A 23,895-nucleotide genomic window follows, 5' to 3' on the forward strand; every position below is an offset into this window, starting at 1 on the left:
ACTTTGGAAAAGACTAGTTTAATGCACTCTCTACTTTCCTACCTTCACTCCTCTACTCGTTTCAGTCTGACTTCTGTCTCTATACTCTCTCAAAATTTGTTATTAGTATCATTCTATGTATTTTATTATATTTATTACTTTTGTACATAAGCATAATCTGATATATATGTGTGTGCATATATATATTTATGTATATATACATATCCTGGAGAAGGAAATGGCAACCTACTCCAGTATTCTTTCTTGGGAAATTCCATGGACAGAGAAGCTTGAAGGGCTACAGTCCATGGGATAGCAAGAGTTGGACACGACTCAGCAACTGAACGGAGAAGGCAATGGCACCCCACTCCAATACTCTTGCCTGGAAAATCCCATGGATGGAGGAGCCTGGTAGGCTGCAGTCCATGCGGTTGCTAGGAGTTAGACATGACTGAGCAACTTCATTTTCACTTTTCACTTTCATTCATTGGAGAAGGAAATGGCAACCCACTCCAGTGTTCTTGCCTGGAGAATCCCAGGGACAGGGGAACCTGGTGGGCTGCCGTCTATGGGGTGGCACAGAGTTGGACACGACTGAAGCAACTTAGCAGCAGCAGCAACTGAGCATGAACATGAGCATACACACACACACACACACACACACACACACACACACATATACATATATATAATTCAACTACAAGCTTTACTTTTGAATTTTTAACCAATGTATTTTCAGTGCTACTGAAAGCATGGGAGAAAAATATCCACTTATGTAGTAAATAATCATTGAATAACTACAATAAATGTGTGTGTGTGTGTGTGTGTTAGTCGCTCATTTGTGTTTGACTGTTTGAGCCCATCAGGCTCCTCTGTCCATGGGATTTCTCAGGCAAGAATATTGGAGTGGGTTGCCATTTCCTTCTCCAGGAGATATTCCTGACCTAGGGATTGAACCCGGGTCTTCTGCATTACAGAAAGATTCTTTACCATCTGAGCTATCAGGCACTGTCAGAGGCATTGGTTATATGATAGAGAACATGATAAATTACATACTTTCACTATTTTTATGCTCTGATTTTATGAACTTACCTCCAGTGAACATTAACATAAGGCCTTTGTGTTAATTATATTTCAATAAAGCTGGGGAAAAAATAAGGTTTCTGTGAAAAGGTGAAATTTAAATTGAGTTCTAAATTATAAAACGTTGTCAACCAAACAAACTTCTGGGGGAAAACTATTCAAGACAGACAATAAAAAATACAAAGACTCTAATTTATTTTTTCAAGATATAAACAGAAGTTCATATGGCAGTGAATCATAACATGGTAGAAAGCAGTTTATAGATAATATTGTGAAATTAAACAGAGAACAACTTTCACAGAGGTTACTGAAGAGTTATAAGCAAGTATTTGCAGGGATTGGAAGGAAAGAAGAACGAGGAAGGAAGGAAGAGAGGGAAAAGATGAGGAATTTACTGGCGGTGCTCTGATGATATTACCTGCTGATTGAGAATATGGCTAAAAGAGAGTGAAGGGTCTCCTGCTGCGGCCTTGCATAGAGTGATTTCAAGGCATTGTGCAAGTTCATTGAACCTGCTTCTTCGTGTTAACTGACATCTGACCAACTGGAAATTTCTAAAGCTTGGCAGTCACTTCCAATATCCTCATATGATCCTGGAGCTTCATTTGAGTAACTTAATGTTTCAGCTAAATGAATTCTCCATGAATATTCTTTTGACATGGCGATTATCTCATTTCTCATTGTGAAGAGGTCAATGTCAGACAGGTCTAAAAGGAGGGATGCTGAGGCTCTGCGTGTGAAAGAAGCCATGCGGGAGGCCCCATCATGTCCAGAAGCAAAGCCTGCAGGAATGCATGCAGGCCATGAACATGAGACTAGGTGCACTCACAGAGTCCATCTCTTTGCCAGGAGCCCCACAACCTCCTCCACATCATGTCATTTCAGCCTAAATAAACAAATATATCCTGTAATAGAGATTTTTGATAAACTGCGCTCTCCTATTCCCCAACATGCTGGTTACTACTTACTCTCTTGTTCAAGTTATTATCTCATTAAACACTAGTAATTTGAGACCCAATTTTCATTCTAGCTACTCACATATGAGTCATTAATTTGCAAAGAGGCAATTTGTTTGCTAATTCTTCAAAATACACATGTAGGCATATATATGTTTTGCATTCTGGACTATATATGTTTCATTTTAAATACTCTGCTGGTGAAAATTAAGGATTTTTAAAGTAGATTTATGTATATATATATATATATATATGAATTTGGATAAGCGTTTGTATAAATATTGACTATTTAACAAAGATACTGTATATTCTATAATTTCTCTTTTCTAATATTTTTTATTCTCATCTTTATGGTTTTTCATTTTCTTTTGAAATATATTTATATGTGTACATACTTTAGTGCATTTGTACTCATAATGTAATTATTTTATTATAATAATAGCTTGCATTTATTTGGTATCAACTCTGTATCAAGCAATGGTTCAGCACAGGTTACAAGGCTAATCTCACTTAATCCTCAAAACAGCTCTATGAGCTTGTTGTTATCAAACCAACCATTAAATATGTGAGGAAACTATGATAAAAAGACATTGGATAATTTTCTCAAAACTTAGAGGTAATAAATATTAAGACTAGAATCTTCTTAGACTGGCCTGTGACCCCAAGCTCTCTGATCCCAGGTTCACCCATCAATTTGGGAGAATTTGGCATTTGTGCTAAAGAATCTTATTTCCAACTCTATTTTTAAAAATATTCTGACATTAGTTAAATGGTAAAGAAAAATTTCATTTGGAACCATGTTGATAGATGTGAAAAATATGATCATACTCAACTCCAAACACAACAATAACAAGTGATGATCTACAGCCAAGGAATAGGTTGGTGGTTGGGGAGGAGGTGAGGGTTGGATGGAAAATTTTTAAGAGAATACATCAGAGATAGTGAGGATTCATGCTAAATTGATCTAGCAGGATTCAGCTTTGGGTGGACAGATGTGATCAGATAGCATGAAGGGGATGAAGAATTTAATCAGATATTAAAATTGATCAGATATCAAGGGTATAATATTTCTTTCTAAACAGACCTAGCAGGACTATTGCTATAACTGGGCTATGCAGGCCTGGTAAGGATAGGGACCGAGGTCAAGGCTTCCTAAAGAGAATGGCTTAACGGAAACTGACTAAGATTTGGTCAAATAGAGTGTCTTGTCAATTTACCACAAAAAAAAAAAAAACTTTTAAAAATGGAGAAGACCTGAGAAATGGCCTGAGTCAATCTGTGCTCTTTATAGAGGAAAGCGCTAAATATTTATGTACATTTGCTTATTCAATATCACCTGAATGATGGTAAACAAGACCATGACATAGCCCTATGCCCCTGCCTTTCTTAACATTATTATTTCTTCTTGTTGCTTATTTCAATAAAAGCCCTCTTATTATTAATAAGATGTTATTTTAATAAGGGCTCCCCTGGTGGCTCAGATGGCAGAGAATCCACCTGCAATGTGGTGGACCTGGGTTTGATACCTGGGTTAGGAAGATCTCCCGGAGGAGGGCATGGCAACCCACTCCAGGATTCTTGCCTGGACAGTCCCCATGGACAGAGGACCCTGGCAGGGTACAGTCCATGGGATTGTAAAGAGTCAGACATGACTGAGAGACTAAGCATAGCACATTGATTATTTTACATATTATTCTAATATATTAGACATTGGATACTCTTTAAATGTAGAGTGACACAAACTATTATAGGTAATATTGGCTTTAGAATTAGCGATGAAAATTAACATTAATTGCTTTAGATTGCTCTTCTCTCATCCATTTCAGTTCAGTTCAGTTGCTCAGTCCTGTCTGATTCTGTGACCCCCACAGGTTGCAGCATGCCAGTCTTCCCTGTCCATCACCAACTCCCAGAGCTTGTTCAAACTCATGTTCACCAAGTTGATGATATCATTCAACCATTTTATCCTCTGTTGTCCCGTTCTCCTCCTGCCTTCAATCTTTCCAGCATCAGGGTCTTTTCAAATGAGTCAGTTCTTCACATCAGGTGGCCAAAGTATTGATGTTTCAGCTTTAGCATCAATCCTCACAATGAATATTCAGGACTGATTTCCTTTAGAATTGACTAGTTTGATCTCCTTACAGTCCAAGGGACTTTCAAGAGTCTTCTCTAACACCACACAAAAGCATCAATTCTTCGGCACTCAGCTTTCTTTATAGTCCAACTCTCACATCCATACATGACTACTGGAAAAACCATAGCTTTGACTAGACAGGCTTTTGTCAGCAAAGTAACGTCTCTGCTTTTTAATATGCTCTCTAGGTTGGTCATAGCTTTCTTCCAAGAAGCAAGTGTCTTTTAATTTCAAGGCTTTAATCACCATTTGCAGTGACTTTGGAGCCCAAGATCCATTTATCATTGGTTAAGAAATATTTGGAGGTTTGCTAACAAATAGGATGTTTATTGTTTTAATTGGTGTTGACTGGATAGTTATGCAGGATCTTTAAATGTCGAATGGGAGCGTATGGAAATAGATTGGAATTTCAGGCTCTGTGCTAAAGGTCTTCTGTGGAGCTGTAAATGAAAAAGTGTGTGTGAACATTGTTTTAGCACCTGTTTTATTGCCTGCACTTGATGTAATTAGTGTATTTAAAGACAGTCCTATTGGTTACACCATATGGTTTGTAATCATTAGTATAATAATAGATGTACCATTTAAAATGGAGCTCAACAACAGACTGCTATTGTTCCATTATGTTAGAATAATAGGAGGTTTTCAGAGAGTTGACTGAATCCCAATTTTGAATCTCTAACACATTTAGGTTCCCTAGCATAAGAAATTTTAGGTGATAAAAAAGCTAATTTGCTAGTGTTATTTGATTTAGATATTAGTAAATATTTTTATGCTTCCTTTGACTTGTCTGACCCTAAAATAATGATATTTTAAATAAACTATTGTTAATAATGACAGTGAATCTCATTAACATTTTCAAATGTGAAGGTGTGCTGTGTTGTGGTTTACTAAAACTGGATTTTCATTGTGAACATTTAATTAGCTTTTTATTCAAACTAATTTCAGTTGTTATTAAAATAAGAAACATTTTTTCTGATATAAAAAGTTTAGCAGGAAATAAAAGTGACACAGGTTCTTATAAACTGTAGAAAAATACCTTTAAAAACCTCGAAAACATCCTTTATGTTTACAGTCTACTCCTAAGTGAAAACACCTAGAAGTTAATCGGTGATTCTATCTTCTCACTTAGTACAAGCTACAAGAGGTGACAAGCAAAACAAGAATCCCATTGGAGATAAGACTACAAGCAAAATTAGACAGTGTTTTCCAGTGCTGTTAACCAAAACTTACATATGCCTGTAACACATTTTAGACATATGCATGTAAAAACCTATATTTATGACTGTATATGATATACATATCTTTAAGTATAAATTTAAATTTGAATGCCTACTATCTCCATACAAAAAAAAAAAAAGAAAACCTAATCCATGTGTTGAATTTCAAACTTCAATGAAGTTAAAAATATATATATGCTCAAAAATGGAAGCTTAAATATTTTGTTTTTCTCCAACATATAAAATAGTGTTTTATTTTTATAATTTCTAAATCAAATATACCAACTTAAGAGTTCTCTGACTTTTTTGCATGAGAAACTGAAGTAGTAAACAAAACAAAATACAATATTTTATTGTCTCATGGGGCAAGAAAGGTTTTTCTAATTCAAAAATACCCCATCAAAAGAACTCTATGACCTTAGTGCAGCTACTTCTTGCCTGCCACTCCCCACCACCTGTGCTGCTTTTTGTTTTCTTCATCGTTTCATGTTTGTGGAGACCATTGTTGTCACATTATACATGCCAATCAGGCCAGCTTGATTTATTACCCATGATGCAGCGGTCCCTTGCTCTTAGGCATTCCTGCGCCCCTGCATTTGCTGTTGGTGTTGGGATGCTTGCCTTTCTGTGTACCCTTGTCATTTGTCCTTAGTGACACTGAGCTTTATCACTGAGGATATATGTATATATGTTTATACCATTAACTCATTTATGGAGACATACAGTGCAAGGCTTAGTCTGTAAGATGTTATTATTAACCTACCCTTGTTCCTTTACATATTCATTATGATTGCAATTTTAACATCGATATATTTTATTTAGTTGAAATGTCCACATTTGCTTGAATCGTTCCTCAGTTAGTGGGGCGTTACACTGCTTCTCAGACAGAATGTCCTCCTGGTTCTTAGAAGAAGCTACTTTATTAAGCCAACAAGTACTCTTGAGTATGACCTTGGCGTTTGTTTTAGACAATGCTTTAACCACTAATGGGGTTAGTCACACATGCCACTCAATAATTTATCTGCTTAGGCTGACACTTCTAGTTACTCCAGTTGTTCCCTTTCCACTAGTTTCTCATTTCTTACTCGAACAAGATAAGGTGACACTGAGCTTTACCACTATTGGCTTATTTATGGAGGCATATAGCAGAAGGCTTCTTCAGTCTCACAAATCATACGTATTTACATCAGTGGAAGTACACAGAAAATTCCTGGCAACCATAGATGCTTTAAAATGCAGTGCTCCTATATAGATATGCATAGTGAATTGCTGTGGAAATTAAGGGACACAGTTGAAACAAAATTAAAGAAGGGAATTGTGGGTAATGAAACTGAATTAGGAGCTCTCATAAGGCATAAAGGAAACTATGGATGTGCTTTATATAATAGATGGCTCTTATTTTAGCTCACTCTCCAGAAGTTGTGTGAAGCTTATGGAATATTAACATCTTATGAACCAAACCCATTTGTTGAAAAGATTATTTTTCTCAATAGAATTGTCTTGTACTTTTCTCAAAAATCATTTGATTCTGTAGGTACTTGCATATATCCAGATTCTTCTGCTGTACTGTTCCTTTGTCCTACATATCTGTTGACCTATTTGTTTATACTTATAAAAATTTCATACTGTATTGATTATTATAGCTGCATAGTAATTTTTTTTAATCAGGAAGTATGAGTCTTCTAATTTTGTTGTTCTTGCTCAAGATTATGTTGGCTATTCTATTACCTTTGTTATACTTTATAACTCTTAGAATATGCATGTCAAAATGTTATGCTTTGCAAAATTTGTCAGCATATAGTTGAGCCTTGCCTGTTTATCCAATATACTATTACATTGTAATTGGAATATTTAGTTCACTGGTTTATAATTCTTCATTAAGGTCTCTTGTCATCTGTATTTCTATGGTATCAGTTTTAATATGTCCTTTTTCATTTCTAACTTTACTTGAGTGTTCTCTTTTTCTTAGCTCAGTTAAAGACTTGTCAATGTTGTTTATACTTTCAAAAATCAACTCATTTTTACTGACCTTTCTACTGTGTTTTTATTCTCTATTCAATTTATTACTGGTTATCATTTGTCAATCCTACACTTACTCTTTTCCCCAAATACTTCTGTTAACCTGAACTAATTAAAAGTCCTGAAATATTTTATTTTTTAAGCCCTTGGTCTTTCCTTTACCATATCTTCATACTGATCACCTTTTCTTTGTCTCATTAATAAAAGAAACAAAGCATTTACACCTTCCTATAATCTAGCTTTCATAAAGCCAAACAAAAACTTATGTCCATGTCTTATTGGTGGTACTTAATTACATATATATGTACTTATCTTCAAAGCAGACTGGAAAACATAAACAAAATTCCAGTCCTGCCCCAAACACAATTAATTTTCTCTTAATAAAAAGGAAACTCAGTAATGTAGAAATAAGAAACTAGCACTGTTTTCATAATTTACTCTCTTGGCTACATAAATATTGATAAATATGTAGCTATCTATATAAACAGACAATTGTCTTCCTTAAGAAAAAAACAAAAAACAACAACCAAAAAAAAAACATTACTGTATACAGGTTAAATTCTATCATCTCTGAGTCTACTAAGGATCTATCCATTGGTCTTTATGTGGCTATTTGTGGTACAAAAACCTGTAAAATAAATGCTAACCTGCACTTGACATAATGGAAAATAAAGATAATAGCCATAGTTAAATACTCACATAGAAAGGAAAAAAAAGAAAACAAAGCTGTCCCTACAAATTAAGTTCCTGGGCAGGGATAGTAGAGATTCTATGTACCAGAGTGTATTATAGGTGGAAATAATGTGTTATCTCATTCTGTAGCTTCTCCTCCTATTACAGGGAAGGACTTGCTTGGTCTTTATTCTTTGGCCCGTAGCTGAGTTGGACATTGGAGAGGATATATTGCATGGGGGCCTCACAGTTGTAGCAGGAAACTTATTAAACAGAATTAGGAAATCTTGTGCTCTGTTAAATATCTAATAGGCTTGGTCCATTTCTTTTCAGGCTGGGGTTTCTTTTCATCATAATGGCTTCAAAAACCCAACACGTTTCTAGTCTGTCTGCTGTTTTTCAACTCCATAGATGTATTTGACAGTCAAACGTTTTATAAGGTGTGATTTCAAGTTTTAGTATCATTGTTAATATTACTAGTGGATGCAAACACAAGGTTTCTGGTGTGAAGTAGATTATTATTTACACATTGTAAATAATTGACAAATAATAACTATGTGGTTTCTTTGTGCCCAGATTCTTACTCCAAGGCAATAAAAGTCAGTTGTTACTCTCCATATATAAGTTCTGTACCATAGAAAAGAAACCCCAATAAAATTAATCTAAGTGTGGAGAAAATCAGTTTTCCCCTCTCCCTATCTGCAAGAGTCTCCTTGGAAACATAACAGAAATAATCCTGAGTTGTTATTGCGATTCTTTGGATTGTAAGTAAACGTCTCCAGAAGAAAGAATAGACAAGTATATCCAGCTTTTTAATCCATAGTATCTCATAGTCCCAAGTCTTATCCTCCCTTGAAATTTTCCTCTAAAATTAAATAAATCTCTCTGGAATCCCCATTAGATGCAGTTTTGTTATTTCGTTGGTTAAGTCATGTCCCACTGTTTTTCAACTCCATGGACTGGAACCTGCCAGCTTCCTCTGTCCATAGGACTTGACAGGCAGGAATACTGGAGTAGGTTTCCATTTCTTTGTCCAGGGGATCTTTTCAACTCACGGAAAGAACCACATGTCTCTAGAGTCTTCTGCATTAGTAGGTAGATTCTTATAGCCAAGTCACCAGGGAAGCCTTTCTTCATTAGCTAATCAGGTATAAATTAACTTCTAGGGAGCACAGGCCCTAAGTTTCAGTAAAATTTTCTCCAAAAGTCCTAATCCTACAGAATTGTAAAGTTTATTTTCTCTATAATATAACAGGTTTCAAGCTTGAACATCATCATTTAGTTACTTGCCTGTATATTCAGCTTTTAAATCTAGCCTTCAAAAACAAAAGTTTAGCTGTCTTTAAATATTTAAAACAATAAGCGTCAATGAAAAACGCATCTACCACTTTCTTTCTCAAACAACTTACGACCTTTATGTTGTTGTCACTAATATTTTCCTAAAGTTGTGATTTCAGTACCACCAGTTGTAAAGTGTTTAATTTAAGGAACAGAAGACCAAAAGTTTCTCAGCTTTCAAAATTACAAATTAAAGACTATTCAGTCACTTAATTTGCAATCTATATGTAGGATTCCCTTAACTTATTCACTTCTGTTTGAAGATCTGACTTCAGTCTGACTTTATCTACCTCATAGGTCTTTACTGTAAGACTACATCAACATACATCAGAATGCCAACATACATGAAATTTCATTATTTTAATTTTTACTCTTAGTGATAGATATAAAGCAAGATGTCCAAGATATAGGAAATTACCGGTTAAATATTTTATCAGATTGGTAAAGCTTTCTAGCTTTTTAATCTATAAAATCTGCCATCACTTTCCTCAATGCCTCAAATCCTTTTTAAGCCAAATTCCATTTTCAAGTCATTTCTTTTTAAGCATTTATCTTTCAAAAGGAAGCAAAATATCAATTAAGCTTAGGATTGGATTAAAATACTGGAGACATAAAGACAGTGACACAAACGTATCAGGGGGGGAAGTGGTTAGAGGTTGGAATGATGACTCAATGAGTTTGCTTGAGACAAAGTTTCCTTCATTCTTTCTGGGGAGTCATTCGTGGCCTCATCCTCAAGGCCACCTCCTGGGTTAAAATGGGTACAAATTTTCAAGGTATTGTGCCTTTCCTCAAGGCAGCAGAAATGAGGAAGAAAGAGGAGAGGATTTATTCTTCACCTTATGTAAGGATTTAGCTGTATTTCATTGGCCTACACTTCAGAAAATTGGGAAATGTGTTCCTATAACAGTTTGCATTGTAAACCTGAGAAAGAAACAGATTTTTTTTAGAATTCAACTGTCAGCCACAGTTAAATGAATTCTGTAAGACATATGGAATCTCAAAACTATCCTTTATTTCTTTTCTTCGTGTCAATACACATGAATACATTCAGGAATTTAGCAAATTATGGCCAGGCATCTGTTTATGTACTTATTAGTTAGGAATCTGAATGTGTAGCCTTAATGTTAATTATAGTGTTTTCGGTTATACCTCAAGAACTCATTTATTTCATTTCAGTTCAGTTCAGTCACTCAGTCATGTCTGACTTTTTGTGACTCCAGGCCTCCCTGTCCATCACCAACTCCCAGAGTTTACCCAAACTCATGTCCATTGAGTTGGTGATGCCATCCAAGCATCTCATCCTCTGTCATCCCCTTCTCCTCCTGCCCTCAATCTTTCCCAGCATCAGGGTCTTTTAAAAATACCTCAAGAACTCATTTATTTGGTTATTCATTTATAATCAGTTCAGTTCAGGTTAGATAATTAAATTTCAAAGATCATTTTAAAGCTTTGAAACAGAATGGTATTATTATGAACAAAGATGATAGATAATGAAGAAAAGAGGTGTGAGGATTGAGGCTTGAGACACTCCACCATTTAGAGGTTAGGAAAATGAGTGTTTGGGATAAGAAGATAGGTAAAAGGAAGTGGAGACTGTGATTAAAATAGTTAGTGATGTATTTAAGGTGATATTCAAATTTGTTAAATGGTGTTGAGAGGGCAAGAAATACATACCAAGAATTTATTAGCAGATTTGACAATGTGATGCTTCTCCTAAAAAAAAAAAAAAAAAAAAAGTTGTTTTGGTGGAATGGGAAGAAGAAAAAAGAAAAATCCAATTTAGCAAATAAAGGGAATAGGAAGAAGTAAACTGCAGACAATTGGTATAGACAAAATTTTATAGCTATAAGTATTAGCTAGAGGCCATTGTGGAGTAAAAAGATGGATTTAGGGCTTTCTTTTTCTTCTTTTTCTTGAGAGTCCCTTGGACTGCAAGGAAATCAAACCAGTCAATCCTAAAGGAATCAACCCTGACTATTCATTGGTACGGCTGATGCTACAGTTAAAGCTCTAATAGATGCGAAGACTCAACTCATTGGAAAAGACCCTGAAGCTGAGAAAGATTTAAGGCAAAAGGAGAAGAAGGTGGCAGAGGATGAGATGGTTAGATAACACCACCAACTCAATGGACATGAACTTCAGCAAACTCCAGGATATAGTGGAGGACAGGGAAGCCTGGTGTACAGAAGTCCATAGGGTTGCAAAGAGTCACATGTGACTTAGTGACTGAATAACAACAATTTTCTTCTTTGGATATATTATAATTAAGGAAATTGATCCCATAAATATGAAAACTCAGTGAAAGCAAAAAGAAATTGCTGTAACCATGTTACTGTGGAGATTGGTGGAGTTAGGACTCAGTATATTGCTGAAGTGCTGTAGATGGAAATATGTAGTTCACCCAGAACAGATGATTTACAACAGACACTAGGACATCAAAACCTCCATAATGCTGAATATTTAATTTTCAGGTACTGCCATAACAAGCTACCAAAATCTGGTGGCATAAAACGACAGAAATTTATGTGGTTCTGGATGCTATAAGTCTGAAATCAAGGTATTGGCAGGGCCACAGCATCTATGAAGTCTCTAGGGGGAAAAAAAAAATCCTAGAAAACTACTTACTTGCCCCTTTGTAGCTTTTGGTGGCCCCCAGTAATCCTTAAAACACCTTGGTTTGTAGCTGCATCACTTTAATCTCTGCCCCCATCTCCCCATGATCTTCTTCTTTGTGTCTCCGTGTGTCCTTTCTCTCTGTTGTAAGAGTGCTTACATTGGATTTAGGGCTCACACTAACCCTTTCATGAATTATATCTGCAAAGTTCCTATTTCTAAATAAGTTCACATTATGAAGTTCTGGATAGACACGAATTTTAGGGAAATATTATTCAACCTGCTGTAAGGACTGATACCCAACTATCATCTTTACGAATGTTTTGATAAAAAATGTTTTCCCATATCAAATTTTATACAAAGAATAACCTCATAATTATAGATATTATGCCCTAATAATCAAAATTGAGACATTATATCTTCTGCCATGGACCAGGCTGGATGTATACATGGAAAGAGTATTCATTCCTTGGAATCAATATCTTACCACTTTTCCTAAGTATAGCGATTATATGAGAAAGGTCATCTCTAATTTTCGTGAGTTTAAGAGTAAATAGCAATTCCTGACAATAGAAAGGGATAAATGTTTTCTGAAACAGATGACCCTGGTACAATTGAATAGATCATTCAGACCTTGCTTACTCTTGGTTCAGGATCTAGTAAAATCTTTTCAGTAGTGAGACATGCTGAAAAAACACTTTTAAATGGAAATTTTTTCCAGCCAAACTCCTCCAGCTAGGATAAATAACACCCTTAGGATTATTTGCAGATTATGTTTCTATATATTAGTTGATCCATAAACACTATACATTATATATAGTATGATGTATATTAAGATATGCTATGTTGCTTCAGTCATGTCCAACTCTCTGTGACCCTATGGACTGTAGCCCACCAGGCTCTTCTGTCTGTGGGAATTTTCCAGGCAAGAATACTGGAGAGGGTTGCTGTGCCCTGCTGCAGGGGATCTTCCCTACCCAGCAATCAAACCCACATCTCTTACTTCTCCTGCATTGGCAGGCAGGTTCTTTACCACTAGTGCCAGCTGGGAAGCCCATATAAGATATATTTATATGTAAATTAAATCCATTGATACAAAGATTTGAAGAAAAATCAAATTTCCATTAATTTTATACAACCCTTTAACTAATACTGAACACCTTGAGTCACTTATTTTCCCAAAACAATGGCAAACTAAATATTTAACATTACATGTACACTATTTTATTGTAAAATTTATTCAGTGCAATTGCCCATTAACCAAGAAAATCATCCGATATTTTATTTGCTGAGAGTGATATCCTCTCCATTATACAGAAATGATAACCTATCAGGAAATACATATTAAATATGTTCTTTTTGTTCAGTCACCCAGTCTTGTCCTACTCTTTACTACCCCATGGACTGCAGCATGCCAGGCCTCTCTGTCCCTCATCATTTCCTGAAGTTTGCCCAAGTTCATGTCCATTGCATCAGTGATGCCATCCAGCCATCTCATCCTCTGATGCTCTCTTCTTCTACCCTCAATCTTTCCCAGCATCAGGGATTTTCCAGTGAGTCATCTCATTACCTTATTGCATCAGATAATCAAAATACTGGAGCTTCAGCTTCAGCATTAAACCTTCCAAGTATTCAGGGTTGATTTTCCTTTAGATTGACTGGGTTGACCTCCTTGCTGTCCAAGAGACTTTCAGGAGTCTTATCCAGCACCACAGTTTGAAGGCATCAATTCTTTGGTTCTGCCTTCTTTACAGTCCAGTTCTCACAACTGTACATGACCATTGGGAAGACCATAGCATTGACTATACGGACCTTCGTTGGCAGAGTAATGTCTCTGCTTTTCAACACACTGTCTAGGTTTGTCATAGCTTAAACACATTAAACATAGTTGTGTTTATTTCTTGAAAACCTCTACAATATTTTCAGTGAATTGTTATGGGCTATTCAGCTGCAGTAAGTACAAGATATAGAGAATAGTGTGCTTTATTTATTTTTTTTTTCATGCAATTTCTTTTCATTCCCCAAGTACTACATAGACATAGAAAGTACAAAGGAAAAAAGTACTGTAACAATAAGCTTTTATTCTTAAAGCATAAAGGAGGGAGTAAACCACTTAACAAATGTATACCCAATACCTTTTTTTATTATTTATTTTTTAATGGAAGAATAAATGAATTATAGAATTTTGTTGTTTTCTGTCAAACCTCAACATGAATCAGCCATAGGTATACATATATCCCCTCCCTCTTGAACCTCCCTCCCATCTACCTCCCTCCCCATCCCACCCCTCTAGGTTGATACAGAGCCCCTGTTTGGGTTTCCTGAGCCATACAGCAAATTCCCATTGGCTATCTATTTTATACATGGTAATGTAAGTTTCCATGTTACTCTCTCCATACATCTCACCCTCCCCTCCTCTCCCCTCTCCCCATGTCCATAAGTCTGTTTCTCCATTGCTGCCCTGAAAATAAATTATTTGGTATCATCTTTCTAGAGTCCATAAATAAGTGTTAGTATATGATATTTATCTCTCTCTTTCTGACTTACTTTGTATAATGGGCTCTAGGTTCATCAGTTAAAATTGACTCAAATGTGTTCCTTTTTATGGCTGAGTAACATTCCACCACAACTTCTTTATCCATTCATCTGTCAATGGACATCTAGGTTGCTTCCACGGTCTACCTATTGTAAAGAGTGCTGCAATGACCATTAGGGTACATGTGTCTTTTTCAATTTTGTTTTCCTCAGGGTATATGCCTAGGACTAGCATTGCTGGGTCATATGGTGGTTGTATTCCTAGTTTTTAAGGAAACTCCATAACTTCTTCCACAGTGGCTGTATCAGTTTATATTCCCACCAACAGTCCCAGAGGCTTCCCTTTTCTCCACAGCCTCTCTAGCATTTATTGTTTGTAGACTTTTTGATGATGGCCATTCTGACTTGTGTGAGGTGATATTTCATTGTAGTGTCGATTTACATTTCTCTAATAATGAATGATGTTGAACATCTTTTGATGTTTGTTAGTCATCTATATGTCTTCTTTGGATAAACATCTGTTTAGGTTTTTTTTCCCCACTTTTTGATTGGGTTGTTTGTTTTTCTGACATTGAGTTGTATGAGTTGCTTGTATATTTTAGAAATTGATCTTTTGTCAGTTTTTTCATTTGCTATTATTTTCTCCCATTCTGAGGGTTGTCTTTTCACCTTGCTTATATTTTCCTTTGTTATGCAAAAGCTTTTGAGTTTAACCAGGTCCCACTTGCTTACTTTTGTTTTTATTTCCATTACTCTAGGAGGTGGGTCACAGAGGATCTTGTTTCGATTTATGTCACTGAGTGTTCTGCCTATGTTTTCCTCTAAGAGTTTTATAGTTTCTGGTCTTAAGTCTTTTATCCACTTTGAGTTTATCTTTTTGTATGGTGTTAGGAAGTGTTCTAGTTTCATTCTTTTACATGTAGCTGTCCAATTTTCCCAGCACCACTTTTGAAGAGGCTGTCTTTGTCCCATTGTATATTCTTGCCTCCTATGTCAAAACTAAGGTACCCATAGGTGCATGGGTTTATTTCTGGGCTTTCTATCTTTTTCCGTATTAGTAGCTAGACTACTTTTGGGCTCGTTGGTAATTTGATAGGAATTGCATTAAATCTGTAGATTGCATTTGGGAGTGTAGTCATTTTCACAATATTGATTCTTCCTACCCAGGAACGTGGAATATCTCTCCATCTGTTTATGTCATCTTTGATTTCTTTCATCAGTGTCTTATAATTTTCTTTTGTCTCCTTGAGTGTATACAGTTTTTTTGTCTCCTTGAATGAAGTGAAAATCGCTCAATCGTGTCTGATTATTTGCAACCCCTTGGTCTATACAGTCCATGGTATTCTCCAGGCCAGAACACTGGAGTGGGTAGCCATTCCCTTCTCCAGGGGATATTTCTAACCCAGGGATCACACCCAGGTCTCCCACATTGCAGGCAGATTCTTTACCAACTGAGCCACAAGGGTAGGTGGGTTTATTTCTAGATATTTTATTATTTTTGTTGCAATGGTGAATGGGATTGATTCCTTAATTTCTCTTTCTGATTTTTCATTGTTAGTAAATAGGAATGCAAGTGATTTCTGTGTATTGATTTTGTATCCTGTGACTTTGCTAGGTTCACTGATTAGCTCTAGTAATTTTCTGATAGTATCTTTATGATTTTCTATATATAGTATCATGTCATCTGCAAACAGTGAGAGCTTTACTTCTTTCCAGTCTGGATTCCTTTTATTTCTTTTTCTTCTCTGATTACTGCAGCTAGGACTTGCAAAACTATGTTGAATAATAGTGGTGAGAGTGGACACCCTTGCCTTGTTCCTTATCTTAGGGGGACTGCTTTCAGTTTTTCACCACTAATAATGTTTGCTGTGGGCTTATCATGTATGGCCTTTACTATGTTGAGGTAGGGTCCTTCTATGCCCATTTTTTGAAGAGTTTTAATCATAAATGTGCTGAACTTTGTCAAAGGCTTTTTCTTCATCTATTGAGATTATCATATGGTTTTTATCTTTCAATTTGTTAATATGGTATATCACATTGATTGATTTAAATATATTGAAGTATTCTTGGATCCCTGGAATAAACCCAACTTGATCATGGTGTTTGAGCTTTTTAATGTGTTGTTGAATTCTGTTTGCTAGAATTTTGTTGAGGATTTTTGCATGTATATTCATCAGTGTTATTGGCCTGTAGTTTTCATCTTTTAATGCCTTTTAATGTATTCAATTTCAATGAACTCAAAAGTAGTCTAGCTGCTAATATAATCTTAAGATAAAAGTATGTATAAGGCTCAAACTGACATATTATCACTTGCTGAGCTATTTTAATAGAAATTAATGACACTAAGATACTCATGAAATAAAGTTATTTTTGAGGCAAAACAAAACAAAATTTTTAAACATAAAATTCATTTGAGCCACTACCACCTTCTTTTTCTTCTTCCTCTTCTTCTTCTTTTTTTTTTTTTTTTTTTTGCATAGTGCATCTATATTTTCCGTTAATCAGTTTCCCTTAGAAGACAGAGGAATATGTACTTACCTGGCCCCAGCAATATAACATAAGAGATAACATTCCTTTCCCAATTGGATAAGGGGTTACAATAACCCATTACTTGCCTTGTTGAACTTTGTAAACTGTCAGTTCATTTCTTTGATGTAAAACCTTTTGTCTCAAAAACTTGCATAACTGTGCCTTGACCTGTCCCAGGTGGAACAGTCTTCAGAATTTTCTGAAGGATTTTTTCCTGGGTTATAATTCTCAGGTTGGTTCCAACAAAATTTTCCATTTCTTTCTTAGATTGACTGATTAATATTTGTGATGACATACCCTTTCAAGCTACTAAATTAAATGGAATCATTAATTCTGGGAAGAAGCTCTTTAAATATGCTAACATATATTTCCTTTCAGAAATGTTGAGTAATTAAAATATAGGGCTAAATTGAGGGTAATGGCAAACATAACCAATATATATATAAGTTTTACAGCTAATAATATTTTTAATTAGTCAGCATAGCTATTTCTTTAAGTGGTTATGAAAATAAATGCATATATTAAAAGACTAAAAGGAAACATATTGCAGTTAGTAAACTCAGGCAACAAGCCTAAAAGAGATATAATGTACTTTTCCTCACCATTTGCTTTGCTCTTATTACGTAGTCAGTTTAATTAGAGATACATCGAGTGTTCATTTGCTGAAGGATCTTTAGTTCTTTCCATCAGATAGAAGGGTTTGCTACTCAAGGGAGGTAGCAAAACAGAACAGTGTTTACTGAGACTGAAAAGAGAGATGCAAATCCTATGGACCAAAAAACATGTACAAGAATTCTGGGAAATTGTACACTCTTTTAAAGGGCAACTTTTCTTAGTTTTCAGTTTCTATCTCCTTTGAGGCAGGGAATTCTCTCTTACCCAGCCAATGAATTATCTTGACTAAGACCACTTCTGGCATTTTCTCAGGTACCTGCAGTGCTCATTCTGGCTGTACTATTTCCCACAGTGTGGGCAGATGGCTCCAAAAAAATTGACTAATGCAGACAGCAGTGGTCTCTTTTGACACGTGAATGGGTGATACTTCAGACCAAAAATAATCCTTTTACTTTTTCCAATCACAAATGGAAGGAGTTCTTATCAAGTGTTCTTCATGGAGAATAATATCTTATGCTTCTCAGAAATCCTGCTTCTTTTGAGAATTACTGGTGTTATGCTGAGAAAAACCCATCGAGGACTGTATCCTCAGGACAGAAAGAGGCTACAAAGGCAAGATATCAGGAAGCAATAATATGTTTAAAAGCTGCATTTGTATTCATATAATGTAGGGGTTGAAATATCATAGCTTTCAGTGGTTAAAAAGCAAATAATCTAGAAAAACACTTTGCCTTGAAGAAAAGCAAGTCTTGAAAAACTAAAATGTGCTGTAGGATTCTCCACTTTAAAAGCATATATAAACAGCAGTATAATTGACACAAATTAAGTTTGACAGGTAGATCAAAGAATGTTTGGAAAAAAAAAAACTCTTCGGCTTTAATAGTGTACTAAGGTGTGCATACAGTCAGAATAGAATAATCTCTAAACTGCATTCCATTTATTTCTTTAATCTCCAAGATTCACTATGGGACAAAGAGATTAAGGAATGTCACATTTATACAGACAGGTTATGGGACAGGTAGAGTCATATGGTTAGGTATATTTATGAGACATGGTAGGAACAGCAAATGAGATTAAAGATTGGATTATCTCAAAATAAAGTCACAGAAAGGACCCTAAGAAGTCAGACAAAACAAAAAGCAAATACCTGATCTTCAAAACCTGTTTATTTATTTGATCTTTAAGGAAATAAATCAATATTTTTTTTTGGTAAGAAAACAATTTATCTTGCATTTTCATATTTTATAGAATACTTTAATAATTTCCAGAGGCATAGCTTGACTTATGTTCAGATAATATAAGTGATAAATATCTCAAAAGCAGGAGCATATATCTATTAAATATTAATTATTATAATCTGTATTAAATATACTTCAAGGAAAAAATGAACACAGAGCTACAGCTTAATTAGTATAAATAATACACCTGTCAACCTGAAACTATCACAATATTATTAATTGGCTATCTTCCAATACAAAATTAAAAGTTTAAAAAAAATGCACTTGAATAAGAATCTGCAGCAGTGTATGGGAGAGCTGTCTTTGAAAGATTACTGTCAAGATTAAACAAAATATATCAAAGTATATGATTTTGAGTTACTGCATTAGATAAATTTACACTATTTACACTTATATTTTCAAGAATACTGATGTGCTTTTGTTATCACAGTAAATTAATTGAAGTAATAAAGAAAGAGTCTATTATTCTGATGAGTGAAATTTAGGAATAAATAAATCTTACTGACAGAACATTTGATTCAATGCTGCTTACTGAATTAACTTTGAGATGAAGAAAGCAGTTAGTAATTGGGACCTTCTGAAGGCAGAACAGAAAGACAATGAGTATAAATATACAGAGATCTGGATACAGTCAGGATTACAGCAATTCCTGATCCAAAAGTGTGTGTTGAAATCACCTAAGGTCCACGATAAGAGATTAAAAGGCTAGAAGGTAATCAACACAGCAAAGGCCGACAATAGAAGAAGCAGTTAGTATAAATCTCACATATCCAGCTACCCAGTTCTTGGGAGTCACCTAAATTGTGAAAGACGCTCTCTAAGATGCTACTCTACTGTACCACCACCACCCTCCAAAAATGTTTCTTTTCTTAGGAGTCTGAGCATTATGAGTGCTCAGTTGTATCTATTTTCCACGGCACCAATTTAAAGAAAGAAAGTGAAGAAAGTGAAACTCGCTCAGTCTTGTCCGACTCTTTGCAACCCCATGGACTATACAGTTCCATGGAATTCTCCGGGCCAGAATACAGGAGTGGGTAGTCTTTCCCTTGTCCAGGGTATCTTCCCAACCCAGGTCTCCCACATTGCCGTAGATTCTTTACTAGCTGAGCCATTGGGGGTGGTGGTGGGGGGAACCGCCAATTGAAGCCCAATATTTAATACTCATATTAAGGAGTTTATTAATATTTTGTTATTATACAAATATTGCTATAAAAATATATGCACATGTAAACTTATGATAATATGAAAATTTTCTTTAGGGTATATACCAAAAAATGTACTTGCAAAATCAGAGGAACTATGTCAGCAAGCTTAATAGATAAAGCAAAATTGTTTTTTCAAATTAGTTGTGCAAAACCATATGCTCACTAATAGAGTTTATGATTCCCCAGTGCTCTACTTAATTATCAATATTTAGTATCATGGAACTTTTTATTGTTTTGCCAATCAAGTGAATGGAAAATTAGGAATTTTAATGTAGCTCTGTGAATAGTTTCTATATTCAGAAAAGCTCTAAAATATTTGTAAGAATTTTTACATAAATAAACTGTGTAAGCTTTTTTGAATATCATGGTGCTTATTTTTGTGCTCTTCATATATCTATACCTATGTTTATTTGTGTGTATATAAGTATATGTATAAAGGTATATGTATACATATAAAATCTTATATTTGAATTCAGAAAGAGCATTTTATGTTTATTTATAGCCCTGAAAGTCCATTTCTTACTTATTATCTAAAACAGAAACTCAATAAATATCCATTAATCAAGATATCCATTTGAAAAGATCTGACACAGGTATTATTTTCAGTTTCATGACAAATTCAAAGAAAACATATTTAAATTTTCCCAAGACAAACGATGCATGAGTACAACTCATACCATAAGAAAAACAAGCATGCAAGTGAAAATATGACAGTTTGTATTTGGTAGGTTGGTCAAACATAATAGCTTAAAATTTTTGTAGGTCGGTGTCACAACTTGCAAAGGATCTTTGTATAGACCTATCATGACAATTCTCTGAGTTAATAGGAGAAATTAAAGCTTCCACTTTATGGCCAAGGAAAATGAATTTTAGACAGGTTGTATTTCAGGATTGCATGGTTCATAAATGTTCAGTCTATCTTATCCATCTATGTATCTATCTTTATCTATCATCTCTCTGTTTATCTATCCTCTATCTAAATGTTATTGGGGATTCCCCTGTGGCTCAGCAGTAAGGAGAATGCATGAGAATGCATGAGAATTGCAGGGGATATCCCTTAGATCCCTGGGTCAGAATCCCATGGACAAAGGAGACTGAAGGGTGCAGCCCATTGGGTCATAAAATAAAACACAACTGATCGACTAGACAACAAATGTATGTAATTAAGATATAGCTTATATAACATAAAATTTACCTTTTTGATTTGTACAACTCAGTGATTTTTTAGAATATTCACAGAGTTGTGTAGTCATCACCACTATCTTATTTTGGAATACTTTCATCAACTGAAAAAAAGAATCTCATACCCATTACCTTATCACACTACCATGACCCCTGGAAAACATTAACGGGTTAGGGAGAGTGTCGTTTTGAAAGAGTCAGTTCCTAGGCAGCTTGATAAGAAGTCTGGGGCCCCTGAGGAGGAGAAAGGGGTCTGGGGCTCTCAAGGAGGAGATAGGGGTCAGGAATTCTCAAGGAGGAGTAAAGGGCAAACGTCTTTTTTCTACATTCCTTAGTCTTAGTCACATAAAATGCTTTTTTCTTTAAGCCTGGAGCTGATGACTACACAACAAAACAACTCAGCTTAAACTCTATACTAAGGATTATACTGTCAGACTTTATTTTTTTGGGCTCCAAAATCACTGCAGATGGTGACTGCAGCCATGAAATTAAAAGACGCTAACTCCTTGGAAGGAAAGTTATGACCAACCTAGATAGCATATTCAAAAGCAGAGACATCACTTTGCCAACAAAGGTCCGTCTAGTCAAGGCTATGGATTTTCCTGTGGTCATGTATGGATGTGAGAGTTGGACTGTGAAGAAGGCTGAGCACCCAAGAATTGATGCTTTTGAACTGTGGTGTTGAAGAAGACTCTTGAGAGTCCCTTGGACTGCAAGGAGATCCAACCAGTCCATTCAGAAGGAGATCAGCCCTGGGATTTCTTTGGAAGGACTGATGCTAAAGCTGAAACTCCAGTACTTTGGCCACCTCATGTGAAGATTTGACTCATTGGAAAAGACTCTGATGCTGGGAGGGATTGGGGGCAGGAGGAGAAGGGGATGACAGAGGATGAGATGGCTGGATGGCATCACTGACTCGATGGATGTGAGTCTCAGTGAACTCTGGGAGTTGGTAATGGACAGGGAGGCCTGGTGTGCTGCGATTCATGGGGTCGCAAGGACTCGGACACGACTGAACGACTGAACTGAACTGAACTGAATGATTATACAACAACAATGTATCCTGCTTGAGTTTTTCCTTCTTGAAACCCTCTGACTAATCTGTCATCTTAAAATGTAAATTGTGGGAGTGGATCTAGTAAGATCTTTAGAACCTTGAGACATTCTTTTGATTTATTGTTAATATCAATTGAAAAGTATATAGCACCCTTGCTGAGACTAACAAGGGGGACATTCTCCATCCCCCTTATGATGTCTGTGTCAGAAGGTTTCTCTGTCCCTTTTTCACTTTAATAAAGCTCTGTTACACAAAATCTCTTGAGTGATCAAGCCTGGTCCCTGGTCCCAAAGGTAAATCTTCTGAGAGCATGAATCCTACACTATAGGGTATCAGTTTTATCTCCAAATATGGATGAGTTTCCTGAATTTCTTTCCCTTAGAGATTTCTCATTTAGTTATGCTTTTCCCAGAAAATATACTTCATATAATTTCAATCTTTGCATAATTACTTAAATTTGTTGGCCTAGCATACAGTCTATCCTGAAGACTATTTCATGTATTCTCAAGAAAAATCTGTATTCTGTCATTAGTTGATGTATTAAAGATATCTGTTCTTCAAGTTGGCTGATTGTGCCATTAAAGTCTTGTATTTCTTTATTTTGCCTAGTTATTTTCTCTATTATTGGAAGATGTATGTTAAAGTATCCAACCATTATTGATGAATTGTCTATTTCTCTCTTTTCAATTCTATCAGATTTTCAGCAGTTTGTTGATAGGTGAATATGTAATTATAATCATTATATCTTCGTGAAGGATTGACCGTTCATTAGCATAAAATTTCTTCTTTATCTTTAGTAAGAACTTTTGCCTTAGTGTCCATTTTGTCTAATGTCACAGTGACTCATGCTCTCTTCTCATTTGTTTCATGATCAATCTTTTCTTTCTTTCTACTGTTAACCTATTGATGTCTTTAAATAAGAAGTATTTCCCAGCATAAATATCATATGCTTGGTGCATTTATTTTTTATTTTTCTACCTATCTCCACTTTTATATTGTAATTTCAATTCTCTTATTTTTAATATATTTGCTGATAAGGTATGAAGTATCCTATTTTGCTATTTTTTGCTCTTTTTTTAAAATGTCTTTCCATGGTTTTTATTCACCCATTCTTCATCTATCACTATCCTATTTTGTGTTAAATAAAAAATTCTCAGTATTGCATTTTAGGGCCTTTGCTCTGTCTTTTAATGTATTCTTTGGAGTTACATTTTAGTGGTTCTCCTAGAAACTACAAGTACCATTGTGTCTTAAAATAATCTATTTTGATTAAGTAAATTTTAATAGTATACAAAAACTCTGTTCCCATATAGCTCCATTTCTTCCTCAGCCTTTGTACTGTGATCAACATACAAATTACAATTTGATACATTATAAACTCATAAAAGTTTATAATATATTCTGGAAATCACATTTGATCACACCTAGGGTCAGTTGTTTTTTCCATCTGTTTGCTTGTTTATTGTCATTACTAAACTAGCTCTAAAAAGTGTATTTTTGTTTGAAGGTGGCCAGTGAAG

This window comes from Bos grunniens, chromosome 12 (assembly GCF_055505025.1).
Source record: "Bos grunniens cultivar Pamir isolate PY7600 chromosome 12, Bosgru_T2T1.0, whole genome shotgun sequence".
NCBI lineage: Eukaryota > Metazoa > Chordata > Mammalia > Artiodactyla > Bovidae > Bos > Bos grunniens.